General features: G+C 38.8%; 1 protein-coding gene across 5 annotated transcripts in view; it reads right to left on the reverse strand.

Moving 5' to 3' along the window:
- Dlc1 (DLC1 Rho GTPase activating protein) overlaps window positions 1-27,631 on the reverse strand; it is a 397,132-nt gene that overhangs the window by 258,373 nt on the left and 111,128 nt on the right. The gene's annotated exons all lie outside the window — the stretch shown is intronic.

The raw sequence follows: 27,631 nt of genomic DNA on the forward strand, positions 1-27,631 counted from the left end.
TTTATAAATAATTAAATAACTTGAAGAACTTCAGAAAATCTCTGATAAAATTTGAATATTAAAATATTTACTTTGTCACCTCTGGAGTAATGAGCCTGCAAAGGGCAGTAGGTGCTGTGTGGATGTGAGAATGAGACGACATTGGATTTTCATTCAGTCCAACAAGTGCTTGGCTATTCTGGATAAGAATTTTTTATTCATATCTATTATTAAATTGCCTCCTCCACTTTTCATATGTTCTAAAATAGCTGAAAAAATTTGACAGCTTGTTTTTCTTAAAATATATATTTAAATATTTCCCCACTTTATTAGAATATCTTTTCTCCAGGTAACTCATCACAATGCACAAGGTTACAATATTTTAGAATATAGCATAAACTGCTTGCTAAAACAAAGGCCAAACACAAATGCTAATGATGAGAAGGGAGAAAAAGCGATATATACAAAATATTTTCCTTCTATCTGAACCCAAGTACATACCTTTCCTTTATCTTTCTTCCTTTCTTTCTATTCTTTTCTTTCTTTCTTTTTTCTTTCTCTCTTTCCTTCTTTCTGTTCCTTTGCAAAGGTTATTAAACTTAACTCTGTACTCTACATTACACTGCAAGTTTGTGAGTGCTGGAAGATATTTCTTTGTAAAATTATCTGAAAGGTGGTGCCTATTTTATGATGGAGAAGCAAAACTCTTACAAATTATCTTTTTAAACAATATTTGCCTTGAACCTCCCTGTTCTGTTAAAAAGAGGAGAAGGAGGAGGAGGAAGAGGAGGAGGAGGAAGAGGAGGAGGAGGAAGAGAAGGAGGAGGCAGAGGAGGAGGAGGAGAAGGAGGAGGAAGAAGAAGAAGAAGAAGAAGAAGAAGAAGGAGAAGGAGAAGGAGAAGGAGAAGGAGAAGGAGAAGGAGAAGGAGAAGGAGAAGGAGAAGGAGAAGGAGGAGAAGAAGAAAAACAAAAACAAAAACAAAAACAAAAACAAAAACACCCACCTGCCTCAAAAGTTGGTCCAGAATCCCTACAGTTGAAGTGGCCTATTCTGTACCCTTACCCCATCAGTTTGGCTTTATTGGGTATGAAACATGCAACACTCAGTGTATGCTGTACACGTCTGAGCACATGTGTTTTACTTCAAACATACTCAAATTATAAACACAAAGGGCCCACTAGGCTGCAACAGACACCTGTGACTGTGCTTGAGATCTGAGGGAAACATGACTGTCAGAGAGGATAAAGTCTGCTTTAAGCAAAGTATAGCTCAATCTAAATGAAGGATCAGAGAGAAACATCAGAAAATCCAGGGATGTTGAAATTTGTTGCAACAGCAACCCTAACACTAGTTTTGCGACATGCAAGAGTACTCTCAATTGTCTAAGGAGTTTTACAAAATTCTTTAAGGAAGTCTCAAAATATACGCACCTACTGATGACCAAAAATCACATAAAATAAAATAGAAATATGAGCTATCCTATGATTTCAGGAGAGAAATTGGCCAGTGTGGTAAAATTAAGCAATGAGATAATGTTGCACCCTTGAATAAGCTGGAAATTATTTAAGCTCTAATGCTATTCAAGTCTCTATGGGATGAATAGACAGAAATGCACAAGATATTTTGGCTATATTCAAACTTGACAGAGCTTAGTAGGAATGAGATAACTGCTAATTGACAGATTTATAAGGGGCTACTGAACCAATGATTTAAATGTAGGTATGGTGGATTTCCCATTGGAGTATGTAAAAGCATTCTCTCAGAACTGGGAGGAGTTTTTCTTTGTCTGCAGCTATTGCAAAAAGATCAGAAGGGTTCAAACAAGTTAGGCTGCCTTGAACAGTTTACCTTATGTCTCTGAATAACATACCTCATGGATTATTTTGAAAATTAAATGAGATAATGCACATAAAAGACTCAGCACTGGGCCCTGCGCAGTAAATACTCAATATACTTGGGTGAATATCAGAATTACCTGGGGAAATTAAAAAAAGAAATAGGAGTGCCAGAGCTCCTTACAAACCGATTAACTTCAGAACTTGGTGTTAAGGACCATGTTGTGGCACTATGAAAGCTTCCCAAGAGATTCTCATTGCAGTCAAACTGCTGATCTAAGTGGCCCAATTAGTCCAGCAGCAGTTCTTATCCCTTGGCTGCACACTGAGATCCTCTGGGGAAAAGACTGACGCCTGGGCTTTTATTTCTGATTTAATTGGTCAGAATCTACCGTGGACACTGGGATTGTTGAAAGTGGCCTATTAATTCTAATGTGTCCAAGGTTGAGAATCACTGAAAATCAAGAAGGTAAAGCTTATTCTGTGCGTTTTAATTGCACAGTATGATTTATTTTACAAATAGCATAATCTCCTGATTATGTAAGCAATGGATACTTTAAAACACTGTTATAAATAGAAAACCATAAAGAAAACATTAACAAAGCCACAATCTCATTACTCAGACACAAATATTGTCAAGTACTCACTTTATTTCCTTTTGATATTAATTTTTTTATATGGCTGGGCTCATAATGTGTATGCAAAAATAATTTGCATATTGTGTATGCAAAATAATTATTTTCTTTTTTCCTTTTAGCATTATACACATTTTCAGTGTTACTATGTTTACATTATAGGCATGCTTTTAAAGAAATGCATATGCTTAAAATGTCCCCTTGGTATATTATTATTTTGAATATTTTATAGTCAGTTCCACATAAGGTATTTAGGAACTTTTGCGGAAATTTCATCTACCAAAATCAAATGACAGTTCCTCCCATCAGATAAGCAGGAGAATAATCAAAGTTTATGTTTAAGGCAAAGCTTAAAAGATTTGAAAGTGGGTGTTGGTGCCTAAACTCATCAACCACAAATACCAACTTTCTACCCCAAGTGTAGTATTTGATGCTGGGCACAGGGCCCAGTAATAATCTGAATACTAAAGCAAGCTAGGTTAGATTGCTTACAGTCAGGATTGGAAAAAGAAAAGAACAGAGAGCATATTGAATGCAAAGAAACAATTCCAGACCTGAAGCCAAAGAACAGCTGGACACAATGGATGTCAACCACTAGACTTTTGTGCAAACCCTAGAACTTTCCAGCTTCCGGCTCTGAAGGAGGGAAGCACTGAGTGGTGGTTTAATTTGAATCAGCTGGAGGGCACAGATGCTTTAGCACATACATAATCTGTGGAGGTGTCTAGGAAGCTGACATAAAATTTGCAGGGAAGGTGACTTTGATGACACTTTTACAGGATATCGAAGCTGACCACTGAAACTTCCATGACCTGCTGCAAGTTAATCAGTAAAATCTAGAAAAAGAGTCCACATCCGAGGACTTTGAAAAGAGTGGCATAGAAATATTTCCTTGGCATCCTCGGAAGTGGAGTGAACAGAATGTGAAATTAGGAACTTGTCTTGTGGCAGACAGATTTTCAGGCACTCTGTAAGGTGGTAGCCATTAACGACATAATCAGATCAAGGACAGGCCCCAAACAAGAGGTAAACTCTGATCCTGGGTAACCTTTCCTCACATCCCTTCCACTTCTCAGTGAAGACATCTGTTTCCCATAATACGATTAATAATCTGTTTCCCTAATATTGTTGCCGAATTTTTAAAAGGATGTTAATATTGCCACGAAAGCAAAACTATCAACCAGGAGAAGTGTGGAAGAGGGAAAAGGAACTCGTGTCTTGCTTGGAATAAAACTCCAACTTCCCGTAATCTCTGCCTCGGGACCTGCTGTGATGCAACCGCTGCTCACTTGGTGTCAGCCACTCTGGCCCCTCCGAGCTCCTCAGGCATGCCACAGTGTTTCCTGTCTCAGGGCCTTTGCCCTGGATATTTCCTGTCTAAAATTCTCCTCTCCTGGGTCTTTCTTTCTGCATGGCTGGCTTCTCATCGCTTAAGCATTCCAGTATCCTAGAGAGGCCTTGATAGCCTCTCCTATCGAATGGCTTACCCCCTCATATCTCCCATTTTCTCTATTATATCCTTCTTTATTTCTTCTTATCACCACGCCTTTGGTCCTTCATTCAGCGATTAGGCACTAAGTGTCTACACTGTGTGAGACACAGAAACACCCTGCTGATGTCTGCCATCAGGGAGCCTAGACTTTATGGAGGATCTGAACATTAACCAGACAAGCACACAAATAATTACAAAATCCTAGTTCTGTTAAGATTTACAAATGACAGCACATGTGATTGCTCCACATTTCAGTATTTCACTCTGAATGTCTTTGAACTTTGAATATGTGCCCCTGGGGGCAGTATGCTTGCTTTCTGTCTGGCTCTGCACTGTAGTCTCAGAGAATATACATGGCAGGCCTTTGGTATATGTCACTGAATAAATGAATGTTAAGCATTTGCATCTATTCTTTCTCTTTAACTTCATTCTAACCATGAGAACTGCAAAATTATCCCTATTTTTTGAATCAGTAGCATTGTATCTCAGGCAATCAGTTAATCTAAAATCATAAAGCTGCTGACTAATGTAGAAATTAACACAGAACGTGCTTTAAGAGTCATCTCCTTTCGGTAAAAAGGGAATAGGAGCGATGAAGACTAAATTAATGCAGATTGTTTCACTATGAAATAAAACCTGAGCTTATTGATTGAAATATGTCTTCAAAAAAAGAAAGAAAGGAAAAGTCAAGCCAAAAACAAAGTTACCACTGCAAAACAATCTTATAGCTTCATTTTTCAACAGCCTCACAAGGCCAGCAAAATCTAACCTTGCCAAGCATGCTCAAACATTTCTCAGTATTTGGTGATTGCAAAATTGGATTTCATTTGTTGTCTTGATATTTGGCACTAAAATGATAACTTGAATGATCAAGAACAAAGCGGCGTGTTTGTCCACACTTGCTTTACTTGGCTAAAGGGAACCAGGTACAAAGGTGCGCACTCCCTCAGTGCCTGCCGTGCTCCGGGAGGCTCAGAAAGCTGTGAGGAGGAGAGGTTTGCTTTGGCTCACAGTAGGTAGAGGGTTCAGTGCATAGTAGGCTGAGTCCAAGGCAGAGCAGCAGTGCAGAGGTGGGGGCGGGAGGGATGGGGTGGGGAGAGAGAGAGAGAGAGAGAGAGAGAGAGAGAGAGAGAGAGAGAGAGGGAGGGAGAGGGAAGGAGATAGAAAACTGAAGAAAATTCCTACAGTGGTTTCTTTGTTACTTATGACTAGTGTGTGGGCAGGGAAATGGTGTGTGTGTGTGTGTGTGTGTGTGTGTGTGCGCGCGTGTGTCCGCGCGCGCGTTTATGCACTTACACATGTACACTCATGTTTATGGATCACACATATGCTTTCATCCCCTTCCCTGTCTGCCAGGTCTCTCAACCCAGATCTTGATCAGTACAAGATCAAGTACTAGGACTCCACCTTCAGAGGGGAAGAGGCAGAAGAATGTAAGAGAGGGAGCAGTGCAAAGAGAGAACTCGCCCTAGCGTATAATCCACTCAGATTCTCAGAAGACACACTGGACGAGGCCCAGAAAGCCAGAATGACATTCTCCACGTTTCTTCTCCAGTGTGCTCCAGCCTTTTTTTGAGTTCCAGGCCTCCGGGTAATGCCATTCCTGGCCTGCCCCTCTTTTTGCCTGTTAGCATGTAAGTAGGTTGGGTGTATGCCTGTAAGCCTAGCATTTAGGAGGCTGAGGCAGGTGGATTGCTGCAAGTTCAAGGCCAGGCAGGGCTACATAGTGAATCCCTGTCTCAAACAAAAAAACAAACAAAACTAAGTACTAGCATATAACTAGTAGCTGAGTACTGACACATAAATCTATACTTATATGTATTTTTTTCTGGACTAGGCATATGCTATTGCATGCTATAGATTTCTGTGCAGACTTTGCAAATGTCAATCAAAATTGAACACTTTTCTATTAGTTTAATAAAAATACTTGTTGCTACAAAAATAATCTCATATTTCTATTAATTTGCCTCTAAACCATCAAAACAGTAGGAAGATTTGTTAGCTAAGAAATTGTTTTGAGTTTATTAAGAGAATTGGCAAGTTTCCTCCTGTCTTTAAATGATATTCATAGTTTCCAAGGATTAAACTCTTGGTACCTTTGAGATTGCGTGGCATATCTGTATCCAAAGACTCACAGAGCTTCCTTTAACTGGGACAGAGGGCTTCCTGTTCTGATATTTAATTTAATCTGCATTTCATTAGCATAATCCTTAGCAATCCAATTCCACTCTTAATTCCCATTTCACAGCCTCTCTCCTGTTACTGCTCTTCACATAGGTGAAGAGAATGCCCTGTAGGAATTCTTTTATTGAAATAAAGTGTGAGAAAAAGACTGCATTCAATTGATTATAGCTGCTTTTTGTAACAGAAGTAGGATGTAGAATGCAGTAAGTCAAATGTCCAGGTTGCTCGCTGATACCAAGAGGAGTCAGTCCATCCTCATCAGTGGCACAGGACTTCACTTGTCCCCCACGACGGAGAAATCATTGCCCTCAGTTCATCTCAAATTACTGTGATATACTAGGGTCCTTTGGAAAGGCAGATGACTCTTTGTCTTTATTTTCAGTTGGTGTTATCAGTGCTCAAATTTAAAACTATTCTGACTTCAGAAGAGGGACAGATGACAGGCCATAAGATCTCATAGATTTCCTTTTCTAGGACCCTGCAACCTGCCGTCCTCCATTAGCCACATACAACACCTTCATTGTATACCGCTGAATAGTCAGCCATGGACGGCTTTGCTCCTGGGTTTCCAGACATGTGTCATTTCCACCGCATATTTAGTAGCACATAACTGCCTGAAGTGGGGAGACCGGAATGTGAGGCATGTCTCACTGAGAGGAGGGTTTTTACTTTAAGAAAATATCACTCAACCGTTAATGGAAACGTCAACCTCCCAGCCTTATTCTTAAAAATAAATAAATACCGGGAGTTCCCCATGTGAGAGGCACGTAGGGGCTCACGATATTCATTTCTATGAAGTCATTCACAGCAGGCTTGTCTGGAAAAGAGCTTTCATCTTTTGCAAAGAGAAAGGAAAATGTACCCACAAGAAGGTTTAAAGACCAAGACTTTCAAGTACAGGGTGTAGTGGGAAAAGAAATCCTTCAGTCAGGTGAACTTGGGCCCAACCAGAATAATTTCTACGCTTCAACTCAATGGATGTGACAGAGACTCTCTACTTACAGATGCATAGAGGAGATGCCTCTGCAGATGGTCTGAGCTGAAAATGAGAGAAAAGACTTGCTCAGCTAGAGAGAGATGCGAATTCCAGGCCATGAACTTCCCCTGACTAGGCTTCCTTCATTTCCATCCTTTTGAGTGCTCTTTCGGGGCCGGTCAAGGCTGGAAGCTCCTCCTTGACAATGGGAAGGTCTTCCAGACCAAGGTCTCTGTTTCCCCTCTGGGTCACAGGCCACCTGGCCCCGGTCATTCCAGGGCTCTCCCCGCACTCGCCCCCCGTAGGTCTCCTCCGCATGCTTTCCTCTCCGCACAGTTGCAACGCTCGCATCCTTCGCTGCCCTGCACCCCTTCCTTCCTTCCTTTCTCCCTCACCCCATGCTTATCTGCTCACCCTCCCAGTCACGAACCCGACCTCCTTTCCCTTTGCTCTGCCCATCTCCCCGGAGACTGTTTTCCTGTATCCTACAATGCTAAAGGTGAGGAGAAAAGCAGAATGCATTTCCACTTAGCATCTTTTGATTGTGTGCTTGACTTGACTTTCTCTCATTCTCTTCTAATTTTCAGTTTCCACTTTAGTCCTGGTTACTTGTGCTGGCCTCTGGGCCGCCTCTTCCCTTCACATCATCTAAAATCCTGCTGGGCTGTGGACCTTGAACTGCTAGATTTGCTCAGGCTTGCACAGAGAAGCATGAACTGCAAAGTTAGTAACTCAGGATGAGGAAGGCTCCTTAGCCAGCCCAAGCCATGGCCTGCTAGCAAGTGTGGCACAGGGGACTGTGGGGCAGGCCCTCGCTGTCCTAACCATCCTGTAAGAAGCACAGCTTTCTGTCCTCGGCTGCTGTGGATGTGTTAGCTGGCGTGCCTGTCTCAGGGCTCAGCAGGGAGACAAGCAGAATGCAAGCGAAAAGCAGACTCCACCTACCAAGGATCCCAGTTTGTTGTACGGCCCTGTGTCATTATTACTGCAAAATCCAAAGCAAAATACAGCCAAAACCCTAGGCTCTTTTTTGAGAACTGGTTATTATTATTATTATTTTTGCATACTCTAGCACACTGAATGTTTCTTTATCCTTTAAAATCCTAAAATCAAGTGCTCTATAATTTTTATTTAGCATAGTCTAGAGAAGTATTCAGTGTTCTCTCTCTCTCTCTCTCTCTCTCTCTCTTTTCTTTCATTTGTGCCTTTAAAGGCAGGACAAGAGAAAACTTCAAGAGATTATTCATGTTAAATTTGTAATTGTGGATGAAATGACCTTGGATTTGAGTGATCACTGCGCTCCAAACAGCTGAGTTTATTCCAGGCACACATCACTCAAAGTGGAAAAGAAATTCTGAGCTGTTCTGTTGGAAGATGGCAAAGGGACTTTTCAAGCAGATAAGGTTGTGATCTGCACTTAGCAGCAGATGCGCATCCTGCAGCGGCGAAGGGCCCGTAAGCCCATGTCCTCCACCTTCCGCAGCAGCGTGTGTTCCATCGCGCCCAGTTCCAGCTCGTGTGGTCTTCCCTGCTGCTTTGGACCTCTCCCTCCATAGTGAGAGTGTGCACGGCACAGGGAAGTGCAGCCTTTGAACTTCATGCAGCTGCTTTTTTTGCAGCACAATCACGCAGGGTCTGAGGTTGCTACGAGGGGATATCACTGCCCAGCTGAAAATGCAAAGTGAGCCAGTTTTTGCCTACAAGAAAAAGAATTCTTACAAGTATGTTCTGTCAAATGGCATTTTCCCTGTTAGTCACACCTCTTTGTGTCCTGAGTCAGCACATGTCAGTCCTAAGAGGTGAAGGTAGGCTATTCCCTGCAGACGCAGGCACCCTGAGCTGCTGTGGAAGGAAAGGGAATGTGGATGTTGAGAGTTTAGTTCCTTCAGTGTGGAGATGAGAGATACCGGTGTTCGCAGTGTTCCTCCTACTCAGCTCTTCTCTGGTGAGCAATGCAGACATGCAGGGCAGTGCTACGATTGCCTATTTATCTTATTCATGTCCACACAGGAAATTGTAATGACACATTACATTAAAGTGAACAAGTACGCTCTCTTGAACTTCTGTCTCCCTTGTGCTGTGCAAGAGGTGGACTTGTAGAGTGTACCAGCATCACACAGGCTCATTCTTTCCATCCACATTTCGGAGACCTCTGTTATAGTCTAGCATGTGCAATATTTTTGGCTTGGCCAATAAACTAATAAAGATTAGAACTGTTTCCTCCAAAATCCTAAATACCTGCTGTTTTAGCTGTTGCTAAGCTAAGTGGGTGTATAGCTGATTCTTTCTGTACATTAGCAGCATTGTTCGAAGGTTGGGGGTCAGCTCACCAGAATTCCAAGAAAATGAACAAGGACATTCCTCTGGGATGACACACAAGGGAATCATTTCTTCAGAGGTGTCAACACAACACAGAAATTCCTCCTTTCAGTGTTCATGTCCATCACTGATGAGACACTAATGCTCACTTGCTGATATCTGAATTGCCACCATTATAAAACAGAGTTCAAGACCTTTTTGTCGTATTTTGACTCAAGTGCTAAAATATTTCATTTTCTTGAATAGAAAGGAACATGCCATTGATTGTAAGAAGAAAGTAAACAGAGGTATACAAGATGCTGAATTTTATAAGAAAGGGTCACATTAAATCATTTTAATATCCTGTTTACCACATGATTTTTAATCAAATAGAAAATGGCTAGAAAGGAAACAGAAGCAAATATTCCAGGAATCTATATATTTTTACATTGTAGAATCTGCCTCTGGATATTCCTACAGAGGTCAGATGATTAGGGTGTCATCTGAGACCATCAGCAGGCATCCACCATGGGTGGGCTCCCAGGAAAACAGTGGGGATGCATAGATACAGAAGGCAGTGTGCAAACCCAAATGACAGTTTTTAAGATGGGGGCAAAGAGGACTGACTGAATTATTAATCTTCTTCCAAACCCTTGTGTTCCCAGATAATGGCCATATTCAGTAGTGCTGTGGGGTTTCCCCTGGTGATAAAAGATTCCTTCATCCTTCAGCTTTCCCCGAGGTTGAGTATTTAAGTCTTTCTGAGAACTTGACTCTATAAATCACTCCTTCTCATGTTCTAGGACAAGAAAGACAAGGATGTCCTTTCTGGGCTGCTGATAGTCTCATTGTCCTAATTAACCCAATTGTCTCGGCCTGGTCCCTTTCTCAATTGGCCGCGTGTTTCTCCTTACCACACTGTAGTATGGAAAATACCAGAATGTGTTTTAATTCAAAGAATGGTTTTCCAGAAGATTTATTCTACTTAAAATACTCAATACGTCAAAGATAATTTATGTATCACTTTCAGAGAATGCATTTGCTATAAACTGAGGTATAAAAATGACTCTTATTCATAGAAGGCTCACTGTGCCTTGACCATGCTGCTAAGTGATTTTCTTTTATAAATCATGGAATCTTCATGAATTCCTTTAAAAGAGCCTGGTTCAGTTATTTATCTAAAATGAAAATATTTAAAAACCAGTTTTGCATAAATGCTCAAAACGAGTAAAGATAAGACTTACAAGTTTTGCATTCATAAAGTATATCTGGTTTTATAAAATATTAAGACTGATCTTATAATTCTGTAATACAGTTATAGTAAAATGTATTTTATGGAAAATTTGGCATAATTTCCAGTTCTCTGTTGCTTGGTGAAGATGTAATCTAAATGGAATAAGTTTCCAAAAGACTTTAATAAGATAAAAAGTCATTAATGATGGAAAAGTATAAGGACCCATCAAGTGACATTTTCCCCTTGAGAAGTGTGTGGAAATGTTATAAATGAAAAACTGTATCTACTTTTAATTTATGATTTTAATATTTAAATTTAACCATTTGAAGTAGGTTTTAATTTAGAACAGAAATGAAAGGTCGATAGTGATTTAGTTTCTTATGGATTTAAGGCAGTGAATTATTCTAAATCTAAGCTTTGACTAAGTCCCCGACACTGAAGGCCAACGGTCAGGCAGACTCCATCCTGAATTCTTTAAATCTTTTATCTATATCAGAAATTTCAATGACAAGGTTTTTTGTTTTTTGTTTTTTGTTTTTTGCCTGTGATGACTATTAAAGGGGTAACTTGTATACTGCAAAGCTTGGCCACCATTCCAACTAAAGGTAATGTACATTAACTTTATAAGTGATATTTTGCAGAATATTAAAGTTGCTATAAAAAGCATAGGGGGAAATATACATTCAATGTCAACTCCAAAATATCAATAAATAAAGATATTAAGATACTTCTTAAGAATGACTTACATATTTTATAACTACCAAAATCCTAAGCTTGAAAATGGCTTAACTGTTTTGTTCCAACTTATACTGAGAAAAATCACTAGAAAGGAAAAGCTTTTCCTGACTAGCCTTACTGATACCTTTTGGCTAAAAAAAGATGGCTTGACCGTGAGGACCACACGAATTCTCACGGGTACTGTCTGTGTAGTGACTCCCACTTCGCATCCCAGAGGGTATGAAGAGCAGTTACATTATCCAGCGAACACCATTTGACAATTGCGTGATTATTTACTTGCTGTCTTGGAGCAGCAGGCAAAGCAGGCAGGCGTGCTGCAAGTGCACAAGGCCACGTGGGCCGGTCAGCTGTCAGCAAGGCCCCGCCCCGTCCGTCCTCGGCTCCGCCCCCAGGAGCAGCTGGGGGGACAGTGCTGTGGGGGGACACGGGCGACCTCCCGGGGCCTCAGCACCCCTGCTTCTCCCTTCCACCGTGACACACTCCTTAATCAGGCAGATTTTGAATATGGAAAACAACAAGTGTACTAAAATGTGTGATTTTGTTAGAACAGAGTTAGAAATGCTAAGAAATAAGACGGGTGGGACTGTGGGATTTAGGAAGGAGTGAGTTGTTTCATGGGTTCATAACTAGCAAAGGGGGAATGGACTTTCAGAGCTGTCAGTGCATTTTTCGTCTTTCTTAAGCTGCTGCCTCATGACGTTGGTGTAAAGCTCCGGAAGGCTCACTTGCTTTCATCTGCAGGGTCTTGGGCTTTGCAGAAGCAGGACCCCACAGCTGCTGTCAGCTGACATCTAACCTAGCTCTCGCTGAATGACCAAGGCAGCGGGTGTCACTGTGTCAAGAATCTTCATTGCTTATGCAAGAGTGACTGTGGCTGACTTCACGTTATTTGAGATGCTTGAGTGTCAGCAGATTATTAATACGATGGAGAGAAAGAAAGAAGAGAAAACCAGGTAGAAACCACAGGACGGCAAAAGCAGTATCTAATGACTCTTCTGCATGCTTCACGCTCTTGCACTGTGATTTCGTAGTTTTTAGTTTTGGTAAATGAAAACGTTATGGGCAGGGTAAATGGTGGACAAGGTGAAACTGTGGCCATACAGAGTCTGGGTAGAGAGATCCACTCAGTCACATGATTCCAAGTAGGGGTACAGCATCTGCTTCTGTTTCAGCTTTCAGAGCGCAGCACAGAAACTCCTGCATGGAAAGAGCTTCAATTTTTTTCTCAAGAAATGAATGAAAGGAAGTGAAATTAGAAACTTGGATGTAGCAAGCTAGCTTAGGTATAGCAAAGCCAGTGCTTCAAGTTACATATCCTTTAAGAAGAAGTGCTAAAAGAACTCACATGTGAGAAACTACAACAGGAATAAAGTAGTAAACCACAGAGTTCACTTTGTTGTAAGGATGTGTGTGAGGTAAGGTTTTTATAAAATATGCTTTCAAGATAAGTCACTTTGAAAATTAAGCTTGTAGAAAAAGTAACAGCAAATACGAGTCAGATTTGCTTACATATATTTATACATAGCTTCCTCCAGAGATAGAACACTGCCGAGTATTTGCTCAAGGTCATTTGTCTTGTCTATCCTTTCATTTATATTTTCTGTGTAATGCATATTTCATAGCAGTTCGAACCCTAAAATATCCTCTTTAAACTCAATTTTTAAAACTACCTGGATAGTCAGTGAAGGCAATGGAGCTTTGGAACGTCAGAGACATAAATTTTTAGGTGACTCACGGATAAAAGGTGAATTTATGTAAATCTAATTTGGCTACTAAATGGTTTTCTCTGTGTGGGAAAGGACACAATTTGACCACTAGATGGCAGCATTCTGAAAGAAAAAATCCAGAAAAATCTAAAATGATCTATTTACTTAGAAATCTTTCAAATATATATTTCTTGTCTTAAATTTATTTTAAATTCAAACATCTGGTTGCATTTTTTTGTTTTTAATTACATTGAGAGTCTCTCATCAGCATGAAAAAACAAACAACAGAACTACTCGAATGTGCCTAACTTACAAAAGCTTTGGTAATTGAAGTGAAAAAACACAGGAGCTTATTCCTCATATCCTTGAAATCTCTTTCTAATTTACAACAAATAGGATTACAGAAGTTATTTATCACAATGTTCTCAAACCAATTAATGAGTAAATTATTTACTCAGTGTCACTTAGAAATACTCTTGGAAAATTAGGAAAAGTCATACAAATAACTTATTGATAAGGACAGATACTGAAATAATTTAAATTTTGGGCTTCTTGATTTTCAATGGCATCATTTTTGCAATTACAGTTTTCTCATTTGATGACAATATTTTAACAAAAAGATTTTCAAGTATTTTGCAAGGAAAAAAACTACATTCACTATTCCATTGTTTCGAACATTTTAAGAAAAACAATTCTTCCACTTGAATTTGAGTATAAGAAGGTGTTCAAGAGGCCACTAACTCAGGGAACAAAGATGACATACAGCTGACATAAAATGTGTCATCTTTCTTCCCTGAGTTAGTCCGCTTCACTTATGCCTGATATGATCACTGGAGACACATTAAGAATATTTATATACTGAGCATGGTAGTTTACACCTGCAGTCTTAGCTACTAGGGAGACTGAGGCAGGAGGATTACAAGTTTGAGCCCAGTTTTGGCGGTTTAGCAAGATCTGGTCTCAAAATTAAACAAACAGGTCAAAAGGATTCAGTATTTATGTCAGTGGTAGAGCTTCTCAGGCTTCAGTCTCCACTATCAGGGGAAGAGAAATGAGTACTTAGCACTGAAATTCATCCTTTTTTTAACCCCTGGAAGCATCTAGAAGCTTCTGAGATTCCACACTGAGATTCCATCTGGGTAACTGGGCTGCTTCCTCATTTGGTACCCAAGCAAACCTGATTAGCATGGAGGAAGTTTCATTCACAGTTCTTGGAGCTGAAAATGAAACTGAGAGCCAGAGTAGACAGAATATTATATCAGATATAGCACAAATAAGAATCAAGACAAATTCTGCTGTAGTTATATTCCTGGAAAAGTACTGTGACCTGTTTTAAAACAGATATCATCACTTCTTTATTTATTCAAATTTGCTATTTGCAATAGACTCAAAAATCAATATGTAAAGTCATTTGTAATGTTTTAACACACCCCCAAGAGCAAGTGTTTGTATTTAATGTTTTTAAGGAAAAATATTAAAATTTTCAGTTATAAACTCCACCTTTACTAAGGTTGCTCAAATAACTGAAAAGGCTATACAGATGCTAGTCCTGTTTGAATACAGTCTTAGTAAATGGAATAAAACATCATCATGACCTTAAATCCACAGTCTTATGTTCCTCAAATTGTCCTATCTCTTCACATGGCAGGAGAAAAGAAACATGGACATGGAAGTCACAATCAAAGAGGGGGACACAAATCCTAGGAGCAGGTTGTTAAAGTTTCGGCTCAAACCGTAGGATGACAGATTTGATATCAAAGTGAGTAGTAAGAGCTAGGAATGTATGTGGCTCAGTGGATAAGTGCTTACTTAGCATGCACAAGGCCCTGAGTTCAGTCCCTAGTACCACACAACACACGCGCGCGCACGCACGCACACACACACACACACACACACACACACACAGAAAACGTGAATAGTAAGATAGACCATGCTCTGGAGCTTGCAAAATATTTGGAGGAGATTGCCTTAGAGAACTTTTATTTTTCCTTCTCTCTTGGAGGTAATAATAGATCAGTAATCAGAGGATATAGAGGAAAGTGGTGCTGAAGAGACATGTATTTCATAGAAGCCTTCCACCACCCTCACACCCCCCAGGGAGGGAGTTGTCGTAGGACTGTCCTCCTTTCTGGGTGATGAAAGGGATTTCAGAGGTTTTTCTTTAGACCTGGAGAGCTTGTTGTGGAGAAGAGGAGGCTGGTGGGACAGGGCTTCCTAGCTGATGATGAGCCTAAGTAGTCACAGTGGATTAGTATCAATTTAGATCTAAGATCAGAGATCTGTCAGTACGAAGCATTTCTTGTAAGAACCTGGGCTGATAAGAGGTATGAATAGGCCTCCTTTAGGAGGACCTGGAAAGCATCTGCGTATTCTTTGTAGCTATGGAAGAAGCAAGCGACTGGCAAACATGGGCACGAACACCATCAAAAAGCAGGTCAGGGAAGTGGCAGCAAATCTCCAATGCTGATGATCCTTGCTGGCATATGTGTCCCAGAGGGAACCCGGTCACGTTAACTAGGATTAATTGGTTTGACAAATTGTGCAAAAAGATGGATATTATTTCAAAGCAAGTAAAGTAAAGTAAAATAAAGGCATAGAAGTTTCTTTCTTCGACTGATCTATCTGGGGAAAACCAGCTGCTGTTCTGCAGGAGGATTTAGCTTTTTCACAGGGAGTTACAGGTAGCGAGGAGGCAGTTTGCCAACCATGGGAGTAAGCCATGTTGGAAACAGATCCTCCAGCTTCAGCCAAGGCCTGACTGCAACCCAGACAGAACTCAGGACTGCATGAGCAAGCCACTCTTGAATTCCTGATATATTTGTTATGTTGCAATACTTAATTAAAACAGACTTCATTGATAGGAATGAGATGTCTCAATAACACAAAGCTGTAAAATTGACAGACGGTGGGACCAGAAGGCAGACTAGATAGCCCAGAGCAGAGTGCTAGAGAGAGGCTTAGCAATATCAAAGGTATTGTTAGCATAAGCTAGATGGCTCATGAAGAGTTTTGCTGTAAAAGTTTAAAGAAAAGTGAAGGGGCTGGGTATTTAGCTCAGTGGCATAAGCGCCTGCCTTGTAAGTAGGGAGTCATGAGTTCGATCCCCGGTGCCCATAAAAAAGAAAAAGACAAAAAAAAAAAAAAAAAAAAAAAAAAAAAAAAAAAAAGTGAAGACAATGGCATTAGAAAACTACTAGATCCTTTTTAGGTGATGGCAGAAAGCTTAGCAGTAATGTTATGCATGGTGATGCAGAAAGTAGAAAATGCACCTAAAGAACTTGGTGATCTCGCTAAGGAGATGTCCAGGCTGGGTTAAAGGCATTCATGAGTTATTGTTATTTATACTAAAATAAAAAAGGAGACAGCTAAGTTAGAAGAGCAGTTCCTAAATTTTATGGCTCCAGGGATCAGTTTATGGAAGACCGGGTAGGGGAAGGGGTGGTTTCTGGATGATTTAAGCACATTAAATCAATTATTTATTCTATTCCCATTATTATGACACTGCTATAATACATAGTAATTGCACAGCTTACCACAATGCAGAATCGTGAGAGCTCTGGCCTTGCTTTTCTGTCACTAGACAGTTCACGTGGATAGGATGGGTTACTGTGACTCCTGAAGAGTGCTGTAAGGTCCTGTCTACTCCATGACCTCTTTTTGGTTGCTGTCACTGCAGAAAACCTTGCTTTTCAAAGATAAGACTCTGGAGATGGAAGTAAAGTTTTCATCGCTTTTGTGGCAATCTCTGGATATTCTGCCTTGACTTTGAAGCAGAGTGGACAGAGATTTAAAGTTGTCTCAGATCTGCTTTTAAGGTCACCATCATTTGCAGTCTCAAGCAGTTGATCCTCTGCTAATGTGGACAAATTTGATCCATCCGGCTTATTCACAGAAGGATCATGGACCCCTTCCTTCTCAGTCTGGAGGTCTGTTGTGGGGATGTAATGTTCAAATTCCCCTGAAAGCTGAGATAAGTGATCATGCACCATCTAAGAGAGGGAGAAGGCCCTGACTTAGCTTCTCAAAATCTCTACTAATGTTTCAAACATGCAAAAGTCCCAGCGTTCCCTCAACCCTTCACAGTTACAATCTGGCTTTGATGTGGCCACTTTATTTAATTATGTGAACACAGTTGCCGTTCTCTGCTGAAGTGACAGATTGAATCCACTGAACAGGTTGAATATGTCACATAAGTAAGCAAGACCTGTGATCCATCCCATGTCATCGAAATGTGCTGCCAGTGGTGATTATTTTTCTAAAAGAAATCTCTGGAATGATTCTTGGAACACCAACCTGTGGCCAGTGATCTATTGTCAGAAAGCTGTCTCACTTTTGAGTGTCAGAGAAGATGTGCGTATTTTGCATCCACCTTCTCACAGATCTGTGCAAACAGAAGTAAGTTAAGGGCATATACTTTAATGAGGTTGATAATGAGGTTTAATCACATTGCATAAAACACTCTTAAGTTCAGGTGACATTTTTCAGCTATTCAGCATTTCTCCATCAATGACAATGTGAAGATTTGCATTCAGATGTGACCTCTTTGAGTCAAGTAGTGAAACCAGGTAACTATAGAGTCATGGCAGCCACTCTGTCCAGGAATATACTGATTCAAAATGATCAATTTGATTTTTTGATGTAAAAGTATTCAAAGATGTAAATAACTCTGCATTTGTTGTGTTGGTTGATGAAAATGTACACATTATATATGCAATTTTTTCTGAAAAATACCTCACACAGAAACACATTTTGCCTGGTTGACAACAATCAGTGTATTTGTCACCTGGGATTGCTATGACAACTCATTAATTTTCTTTAACACTCGTGTGCCACAATTTCTCTGCTATTTTTCAATTTATCTAGTGATGGTGTTAGCCAAAAAAGGGACTGTAGTCTCCCCTAAAAGTTCATGAAAAACATTTTAGATAGGATCAACTTTGCCATGGTAAAGGCCTTCTTGACTTTTGTAATGCAGTTGGCCACTGAGAAGGATGCTGTCAATGCAGACACAGTTGATGAAATGGTGGCCTTCAATAACTGCTTCTGTTTTTTTTGTGTTTCCTTTTCTTTTGAAAAACTCCAAAGTATTATCTTTTGTTACACAGTATTTGTTCTTTGCATGTTATTGCAGAATAGTTTTGAAGGTTTTATGGTTTCATTGGATAACAAGTCACCATGTATTATACAAAGCATGTTTGGAGAATGTGAATCACTTATTACAATGAACATATAATTTAAGTAGGACTCATGGCATTTAAAAAATTATTTTAGTTTATTAGGACATGTGTGCAGTATGTAATGATTATATTCCTCATGAGAAATTGGTACATGTACATAGTACATCTCAGTTCTTTTTTTTTTTTAATCTCCTTTCCCTTCTCTCCCATATCCACCAATCCTTGGTATTTTATTTTAAATGCAGCTTTCTTTCTGTACTCACTCTTAGAGTCTGCTGCTATCTCATCACATTTCAAAGACGCTCTCTAATGACACTGATTTTTACCCATTTGAGCTATGATTACTGTCTGACACACAAGTGTGCCATGTGGAAAAATGGTATGGATGGAAGTGGCAATTAAAGTGATCAGGCAAGATGCAGACTAAAATTAATGTCAGGTTCTGACTTTATGCCTGCCACGAGATGCAGCTGCACAAGTGAAGTCCATCAACTCACCTGTTGCTATAAAGGATGACATCAGATGTCACTTAAATATCCCTTGTTTACTACTGCTAGAGATTCAAAATAAGTCTGCAAGCAATTGGTTATGATCTCTTTGCAGTAATCTCTCTGCTCATGTTAATGGGTATTTACAGCCACTCCCAAGTGTCTACATCACTGCCTCAGCTCCAGCTCAGATCATCAGGCATTGGGTTCTAATAAGCAGTGTGCAACCCAGATCTTTCACATGTGCCGTTCATGGTAGGTTTTGTGTGATGACAAGCTAATACTACTGCTGATGTGACAGGAGGCAAAGAGCTCAGGCTATTACGAGAGCAACAGGGAGAGACTGTAAATATAGTGAAACATTGCTTACTTTTGTTGCTTATCTCCACAGACATTTGGTCCATAGCCCACTGGTTGGGGACTCCTGAGTTAGATAACTGTTAAAATGCAAAGGTTCCTATGTTTGTTTTGATCCAAATTTAAGGCTTTCTTTTATTCTTTTCAGGGAAAGAGACACCAAAATTAAGGAGGCACTAAGAAAAAATCCAAGTCATGGGAAAATATGGCCTCCAGATGGCATCCTTTGCTAGGATCTCAAAAATGTCTAAGATGGTGCATTCTTCAGAAAAAAAGCTTCTTTAAGGATTTGTAGAGGAAACTATACAGTTTTTATGAGTTGAACAACAAACCAATGAATTAATTCCCTTGCTGCTGAGGAGCAGTGGCTGCCAGTAGCTGCAGCTGCTTGTCCTGTTGGGAAATGTCCTTGACCTTAAGAAACTACTTCATTTAAGGTTACATCATTTCCTAAGGGCAGCCAAGGTCAGTCAGTGGTGGGTGCTGAGACGGAGAGAAACAGTCCTCTTGTATCAGTTTGGGACAACTTGGAAGGGCCACCCAAGCTCCAGAGCTCTCTGTAGAGTCAGCTGAGACTGGAATTGTCAGCACATTGTAGCTGTATCCAACTTTACTCCTTGATTGATTCTATCTTTCTGCTCCCCATGCATTGCTGTCTATTGAGGACACTCATCATGCGTAGAGAAGGAAAGATAGAATTGAGCAGAAGGCATCTCAAGAATCAACCAGACCACACCAACCACGTATTACAGGGTATAAATCTTTGTTTTGAAAAGAGAAACCTTGGATCTCTTCCTCCAAAGGAGCAGCTAGGAAATTGGCTTTCTGAGATTCATTTCACTGTGCTCAGTCATTCAGGCTCTCAGAGACTTCTGATGCCAAGTTTAGAGGGGGCCTGCAGACAGATTTTGGTATTGTCCATGTGATGCTGATTTTTCAGACATGCAGAAAAAAAGTTACTTTCATTCATATTTCAGAGGAAGACTTGGGAGACCATGCAAGTTGCCTCTGAGAGAAAGACTTGTAAAGCTGTGTCAGTGAAGCCTAAGGTATAGTGGACACTCCAAGAAGTTGGAAATGATGTGAACATAGACTATCTGCTGAGGGAAACCATGGGTAGCAACTGAACCAAACCTAAGAAAGAGATCTTGTAGGCTGCAACCAGGAAGGTCATACAAATGGAGCCACCCATCTTCTGGATCTTGCATCACACCAACATGGAGCTATAGGACTTATTGTTTATCCTGCTGTGTTCTCCTTCCTGGTCACCATGAAGTGAGCAGCTTTGCCTCACTATGCCTGTCTGCCATGATACTTCTTGGAGCTAATCAGTCTTGGATGAGACCTGAAACTGTGAGCCAACATAAACTTCCTTTAAGCTGCAGTTGTCAGGACCTGGCAACTGGAAAACCAACTGATACATATGCATCATATTCAATATAATCAGAAAGAAACAATGTCAATGTCTTACAAGTAGAGGAGTTACACACTATTTTGATAATGTACAAAATGCTAAATGTTAAATTAAGTACGTAATAAATATTTTCTGAGATCTGACGAACTCAGGCACATTCAAGGTGCTATGGCTATGGACACAGAACATATTTTTAAATTGAAATTCTACTAGTTCTGAGATCTAAATGTTCATCTGTTAAAAACATTCTCCAAAATTCTGACTTTAACCAATAGTAGAAATAAGTTGTAAAACAGGTCACATGATTTATTTAAAACTCAATGTTCTGCAGTACTTTTAGTGTGCACCACATGAAAACCTAAATTGTCAGGGCCAAAGCACCCTGGATGGATGTTAAGTCAAGCTGTTCTGATCTGGAGTCCCTGGTTAAACATTTCAACTCACCTCCATGGTCTTTAAGCAGTGACTACGGAGGCCAGCAAAGACCAGGGGTAGAATTAATTATCAATCTGTTAGCATGAAAATAGAAAACAGAAAAATGTAATTAGAGGTTTGGGACACCTAGGCTTGAAATGAAGAAACTGAGGACTGTGGAAATGGCTTGCTGGTTATTTTTCTTGCCCAATGTTATGAATTATACTTCTGGTCGCTGTCATGTGGCATGCTCTGGCTTGCTATTTTACATTGCACAGAAATAACTGGAAGTTGTTATTTCTTTTGGATGCAAATATGAGCTGGATTTGCGAAGTCACATCAGCCCATGGAAAAACTAAAATTTTCTCTTTGTAATGATGATAACATGCAAAACACTACTCATACAACCAAATCTTAGGTTGTAGGGATGACTTTTAGATTACTATAAAACTAAGCACAAAAAGGGAGAAAGACAAGCTGCCAACACCCAAATTATTTAAGTAACATGTGATTACAGTTTAATATTAAGAATCTGCCTAGGTACAAATTATACTTATTCTTGGCAAAATAAAATTCCTAGATTCAAAAATGAATGTGAAGAGATCAAACAAATCATTCAAACCAGATTGTCATGAGTTAATGTGTAAGTAGATTGAAAACAGATGAAAATATCTTAAAACACCAAAAGGGGGACTTTTGAATTTATTTGAAATATTAAAGTAAATAGCTGTGGAAAATGTTTCTATTTTTTAAACTCCAACGTAATGAATTACATATTTATTTTATTTCAGAACCCAAAATATATGAATAGAATCTTCTATGCTTTTAAATCACAGAATTCTGTGAAATATCTCATAGTAATAATCATTGAATAATTTCATTTTTAGAAAAACTTTTCCAGTTCTCTAAAGGCTTAGTTTTTCTTTTAAAAAAGTTATAAAATTTGTCTTATTTTTCTTTCTCCTAAACAGTGATCTTAGTGAAAGGATGAAAATATTTCTTTAAAAATCCATGTTATTGCTTAGCAGTGTGTAGTTAAAATGGCCACATTAAAAAGCATGACAACCAAAGACATTTCTCAAGGCCATTATATTTTCATTTGAAGTTATTAATTATGAACTGTACCATTTCAAATATTTTGATGTTTCAGATGTCATTGCCTAAACTTTCTTTAAAAATTCTATGTGTGCAATTTTTTCTTTTAGTATACTATTTTCTTTTCTTAGGATATGAAAGTTAATAATATAATGTGACATTATGAAATACTATTTCAAAACATTACTGTGTATTTCCCCCAAGATTTTAGTAAAAGAAATATCTGCTGTCTCCTACATGTAATAAAGCATATTTCCCTCTTATTTCAAATGTTAGGTAGTATTAGAGAAAATTACTAGCCTTGTTAAAACATACATCTGATAATCATTTATGAAAAATATATTATGCAATCACCTGGTAAAACAAAATACAGCTATTACTATAATGAATTGAGTGTGAATTGATACTTTAAATGATTAAATCTGGGTTCCAGAAACTGCATGTTTTCCAATTTCAATGCTTTCCATTAATATATCAGGAAAACACGGCTTAGCTTAGTGATTATATGTATAAGATTGGTCATTACATTGAAACACAAAACCTGATTTATACTGAGACTTTTATGAGAGCCCAGGTGGCTTGCTCTTTCATTTTTGGTCTTTTTATTTATATGCAGAATAATTAGAATAAAATGCAAATGACATGTTATGTTTCCATCACAGAGTCAGATTTCACATAAAGTACAGCCTCATCTATTGCAGAAAGGATACAGTAGGATGTTCCACTAGGGAATCAACCCTAACAACATGATTTCGATCAATATCCCTGAAATGTATTTATTATTTGTAGTAAAGACGTTAGTGTACTTAACACTGAATCTGTTCACCGGATAAATAACTGGCAGAGAGCGAATCAGAGGGACAATTTCTTTTCAGTGCCTTTTGAGAATCTGGTGACACTCCTGAAAAAGTTCCTGGAAATGTGTAAATCCTGGCGTGTATACATATTCTAAAATACAGTTTCAGAGGTTTCAGAGAATCCTTCTAAATCCTTTCATAAATTCCAAGTTAAGATTTTTCTTAATTCCTTGATAACATCTGGGAACACACACACACACACACACACACACACCAAACTATATACAAATACACAAATGTTTATATAATAAACTGAGATTATATATACATATGTTTAAACTTATATGTATATATATTGAAGTATGCGTATCAAAGTGAAAAAGCAAAATAAGATAAGATACATAAATGACTTCAACTGTTAATAGCACTCACCAAAAAACCATAATGTCAAAATTATCAGACGGTGTTGTCACCTTTCATTTTTCCTTATCTCAAAACATGTACGTGTTTTAAAGAGGACAATACTGACACCTCAGTGTCATGCCATTCAAATTACTCCCGGCTTCTCTCACGTGAGAAAGGGGAGAATGAACAGATTACGTGTAAGTTTCTCACTATGTAGTTTGACCTCAGAACAATCACTTGTGCTTTTAGGGTCATTGTGAGAGATTTTCTTCCTTCAATCACAGCTTAGACTTACAGTGATGTTTTTGGAAATGTCAGGAAAAGCAGCCAAAATACTGGATTGGTAGCATGTAGGGATCTTCTTTTTTAAAGTCACTTAGGAAACCATCTCCTAGCAGACATTAGGCAGAATTTGTTCTGCACCATTCTTGCAAGGAAGTACAAATGGCTGATAAGTATACGGAAAAATGTTCAATACCTCTGGCCATTAGGGAAATACAAATTAAAGCAGCACTAAGATTCCAACTTACTCAAGAAAGAATGGCTCTCATCAGGAAATTAAATATTAACAAATGCTGATGAGGTTGAAGGGAAAAGAGAATCTTTCTGCATTTTTGGTAGGAATGCAAATTGGTAGAACCACTATGGAAATCAGCATGGAGATCCCTCAATAAAACTAAAACTAGAAATTCCATTCAACCAGCTGTTCTCCTTTAGGTATCTGTCCAAAAGAGTTAAACTCATCGTGTTCCAGTGATATATGTATACTTATGTGTATAGCAGCATAATTCATACATCTTGAAAGCAGCCTATATGTCCACAACAGAAGAATAGATAAACATGATATTTCCAAACAGTGGAGCACTACTCTGCTATAAAGAAGGATAAACAAGTCATTTGTAAGAAAATGGATGCCCCTTGAGACCATGTACTAGGGGAAATCAATCGGACACATGAACTTAAATATGTGTGATTTCTCTTATGTGAGAATCCAAGTTATCAATCAGATAAAAATAAAAGACAGCCAATGGGACTTGCAGAGATAGATCTTTTTCAAATGGAAAGGGGATCAAATAATTGAAGGAGAGGGAAAGGATAGGAGGGAATGGTGATGTGAAAGGGTGTGTTGAATGTGTTGCATGAACAGTTTCCCATGAAGAATACAATCGGTATGCACTGCCAACACAGACTGGTCAAAAATAGAAACCAAAAACAAAATAAAAAGGAATACCTATATCTAGCAGGGTACAGTTCAGCCTGCCCTGGGATCCTGCTCCCTGATGAGCTTCTCTCCTCCCTGCTCATCTGTCTCATCGCCATGAGACTGACAATAGTCAAAACACTAGAAATTTATTCTGTCTGTGAAATTAGAACTATTTTTCCTGCTGTGAGCTGCAATAAGCTATGTCTGGCTTCTTACCCTGCAACAACTACAGATACTGAAGATAGCAGCTTATACTGCTCTAATGTCTCAGTAAAGGGATTGTTTTATAATTTTGGAACATGGCACATGCTCATACATACACCAGTGTACTGCGAAGTTCCCTTAGGTTGTTTAGGACAAACTCAAAGCTGCTCAGTCTCCACTTGTTCAAACGATTCTGGCTCCCATCATTTTTATTAGAATTCTCTGTGTCACCAGGTAACTAAAGCAGTGTCTGGGGGAGTGGCCGGGGTTGGGATTTATGGTGACTTAGGAGAAAACCCTTGTATACTCTTCATGATGCTCTCAGTTACTCTGCACAGCTAACACTAGCCCCTTCTTCTCCTTCCTGTTACCTATTTCCTACATAGAATTTGTTCTTTTCCTCGTTATCAGAATCTTGGTCTCTTCCTTCATAAATGTGCTGTCATTGATGATCATTTCATGAATGTCTGTCATTACAAGGGCTCCTTAGCAACAGCAGCAAACCCTCTGAGAAGGGAAAAGCTGAAAGCATTGCTTCCATTACTTGGAACAAAGTGAGGACGTTCACTTTCACCACTCCATTCCACCAGTACTGCAAGCCTTAGCCCGAGCAGGTAGGCAACACAAACTAAGAAACGGCATCCAGTTTGAAAAAGAAGAAAGTCCAATTACCCCCTCGCGGAGATGACAGGATCTTTTATGTAGAAAATACTACAAACCCCACCAAAAACAGAAATGACGAATGAATGCAGTAAAATTGCAGAGTAAAAAATCAACATATAAAAATTAGTGACTTTAATATACCAGTAAAAAACAGACTAAAAGAAGTTTAGTAAAGAGATCCCATTCACAATAACCACACACAGAAAAATGGAACACATAGGAATAAATTCAGTCAAGGAAGTAAAAGATCTCTATATTGAAAATTATGAAACACTGAAAGAAATTATAGAGGACACACACACAAAATGCCCCAAAAGACACCCCAAACTTAAGAATTGGACTAATTAATATTGTTAAAATTCCCTTCATACCAAAATAATCTACAGATTCAATGCAGTCATCACCAAAATTCCAATGACTTTGTTCACACAAATATGTCTTAAATACCACAAAGAACATATAGAAACTCAAAAGACCTACCATTCCAGAACATAAAGATCAAAGCTGGAGAGGTATCGATAATCTGGCTTCTAAATATACTATAAATGTACAGTAATCATGATGGGATAGTGCTGACATAAAAATAGAAATGCACCAATGAAACAGAATAGAAATCAATCCACATATTTATAACCAACTGGCAAAGAAGCCATGAGCATACATCACAGTCTCTTCAATAAATGGTGCCGGCAAGAGTGGACATACAAAGGCAAAACAAAATTGGATTCTTACCAGTCACCATCAACAAAAATCATTCCAAGATTGGTCAGGAGCTTACATGTAAAACTTGAAACTATGTAACTACTGGGAAGTAATATAAAAGCAACATTCAAAACGTTGGTATAAAGATTTTTTAAAAGTAGCATTTCAAATGCACAGGCCACAAAAGCAAAACTAGTCAGATAATATTACAGAAGCTTCTTTCTGGCAAATGACATAGTAAACAAATTGAGGAATTGGACAAAATGTTCCCAAACTATCTACCTGACATGGGATCAATATCAGGAATATATAAAGAACTCAAAACAACTCAACAGGAGAAACACATCAGTAATCTGATTAAAGAATGACCAAAAGACCCAACAGACATTTCTAAGTAAAGACATACAAGTTATGAGTAGGTACATGGAAAATGTTCCACATCATCAAAGCCAAAGTCAGATATACCATCTTATCCCAGTAAGATTCGGCAATATAAAAAGGACCAAACTTAACGCATACCGTTGAGGATGTAGAAAAAAGAAATGGTCATACACTGCTCATAGTAATGTAAATTAGTATAGTCACTGTGGAAACACTGTGGATCTCTCTCCAAAAACTAAAAATAGAACTGTCACATTGTGCAGCACTCTCATTACTGAGTATACACCCGAAGGACATGAAATCAGTGTATCAAATGAAATCAGTGTATCAAAGAAGTACCTGTGTATACATATTCATTGCAGTAGTATCTGAAATAGGCCAGTTATGGAAACAATGAGATGTTTCCAGTGGATGAGTGAGTAAAATATATACATAGTGAGATTTTACTCTACCATAAAAGATGAAATCTTATCATTCGTGGTGATATGGGTTGAACAGAGGAACATTATGTTAAGTGAAACAAGCCAAGACATTGAAAGACAAATTCTATGTGTTTTCAACCATTTATGGAAGCTAAAAAGTGTTCATCTAGAAGTAGAGATTAAAATAGAGGTCACTACAGGTTTGGAAGACTAAGGGAGGAGAGGACTGGGGAGAGGTTGGATAACAGATACCAAACTACAGTTAAACGGCTATAAATTCAATTTATAAATACAGTTATAGGTTCGAGTGTCTATATCACAGTAAGCTAACTATAAACTATATCAATTTCTTACACATTTGAAAATACAAGAGAAGAGTTAGCAAGGTCATAACATACAGAAATTCTAGTGTATATGAAGAGGTAAATGCCATTTACCGTCAGTAGATCATTACACATTGCTATGTACATTATCACCTTACAATCCTTTGCCCCACAAACAAATATATATGTCAAAATATATATGAAAACAAAAATGAAGTAAAAGGGTTCTTAGAGTTGGATGTAAGCTTCACTTGCTCTTAACCATAACACCTTAAGACCTGATTTAAAAACAGGTGACGTGGGGGTACCACAGTTTATTCTGTCCCTCAAAGTTTAGGTTGACCTGAGGGGCAGCTCCATGGGCATTGGACGATGTGTCTAAATTTAAGTTTGTCCAACCATTCAAACACATTAAGCTGAACACTAAGGAGTAATAAATTGTAGTGTATATTAAGATGCCATATATCAGAAAATATATTAAATGCTAAATCATAAGCCAAGACCAAA

This window comes from Cavia porcellus, unplaced genomic scaffold, assembly GCF_034190915.1.
Source record: "Cavia porcellus strain 051 isolate PalLab524CR breed Dunkin Hartley unplaced genomic scaffold, mCavPor4.1 scaffold_24, whole genome shotgun sequence".
Lineage (NCBI taxonomy): Eukaryota > Metazoa > Chordata > Mammalia > Rodentia > Caviidae > Cavia > Cavia porcellus.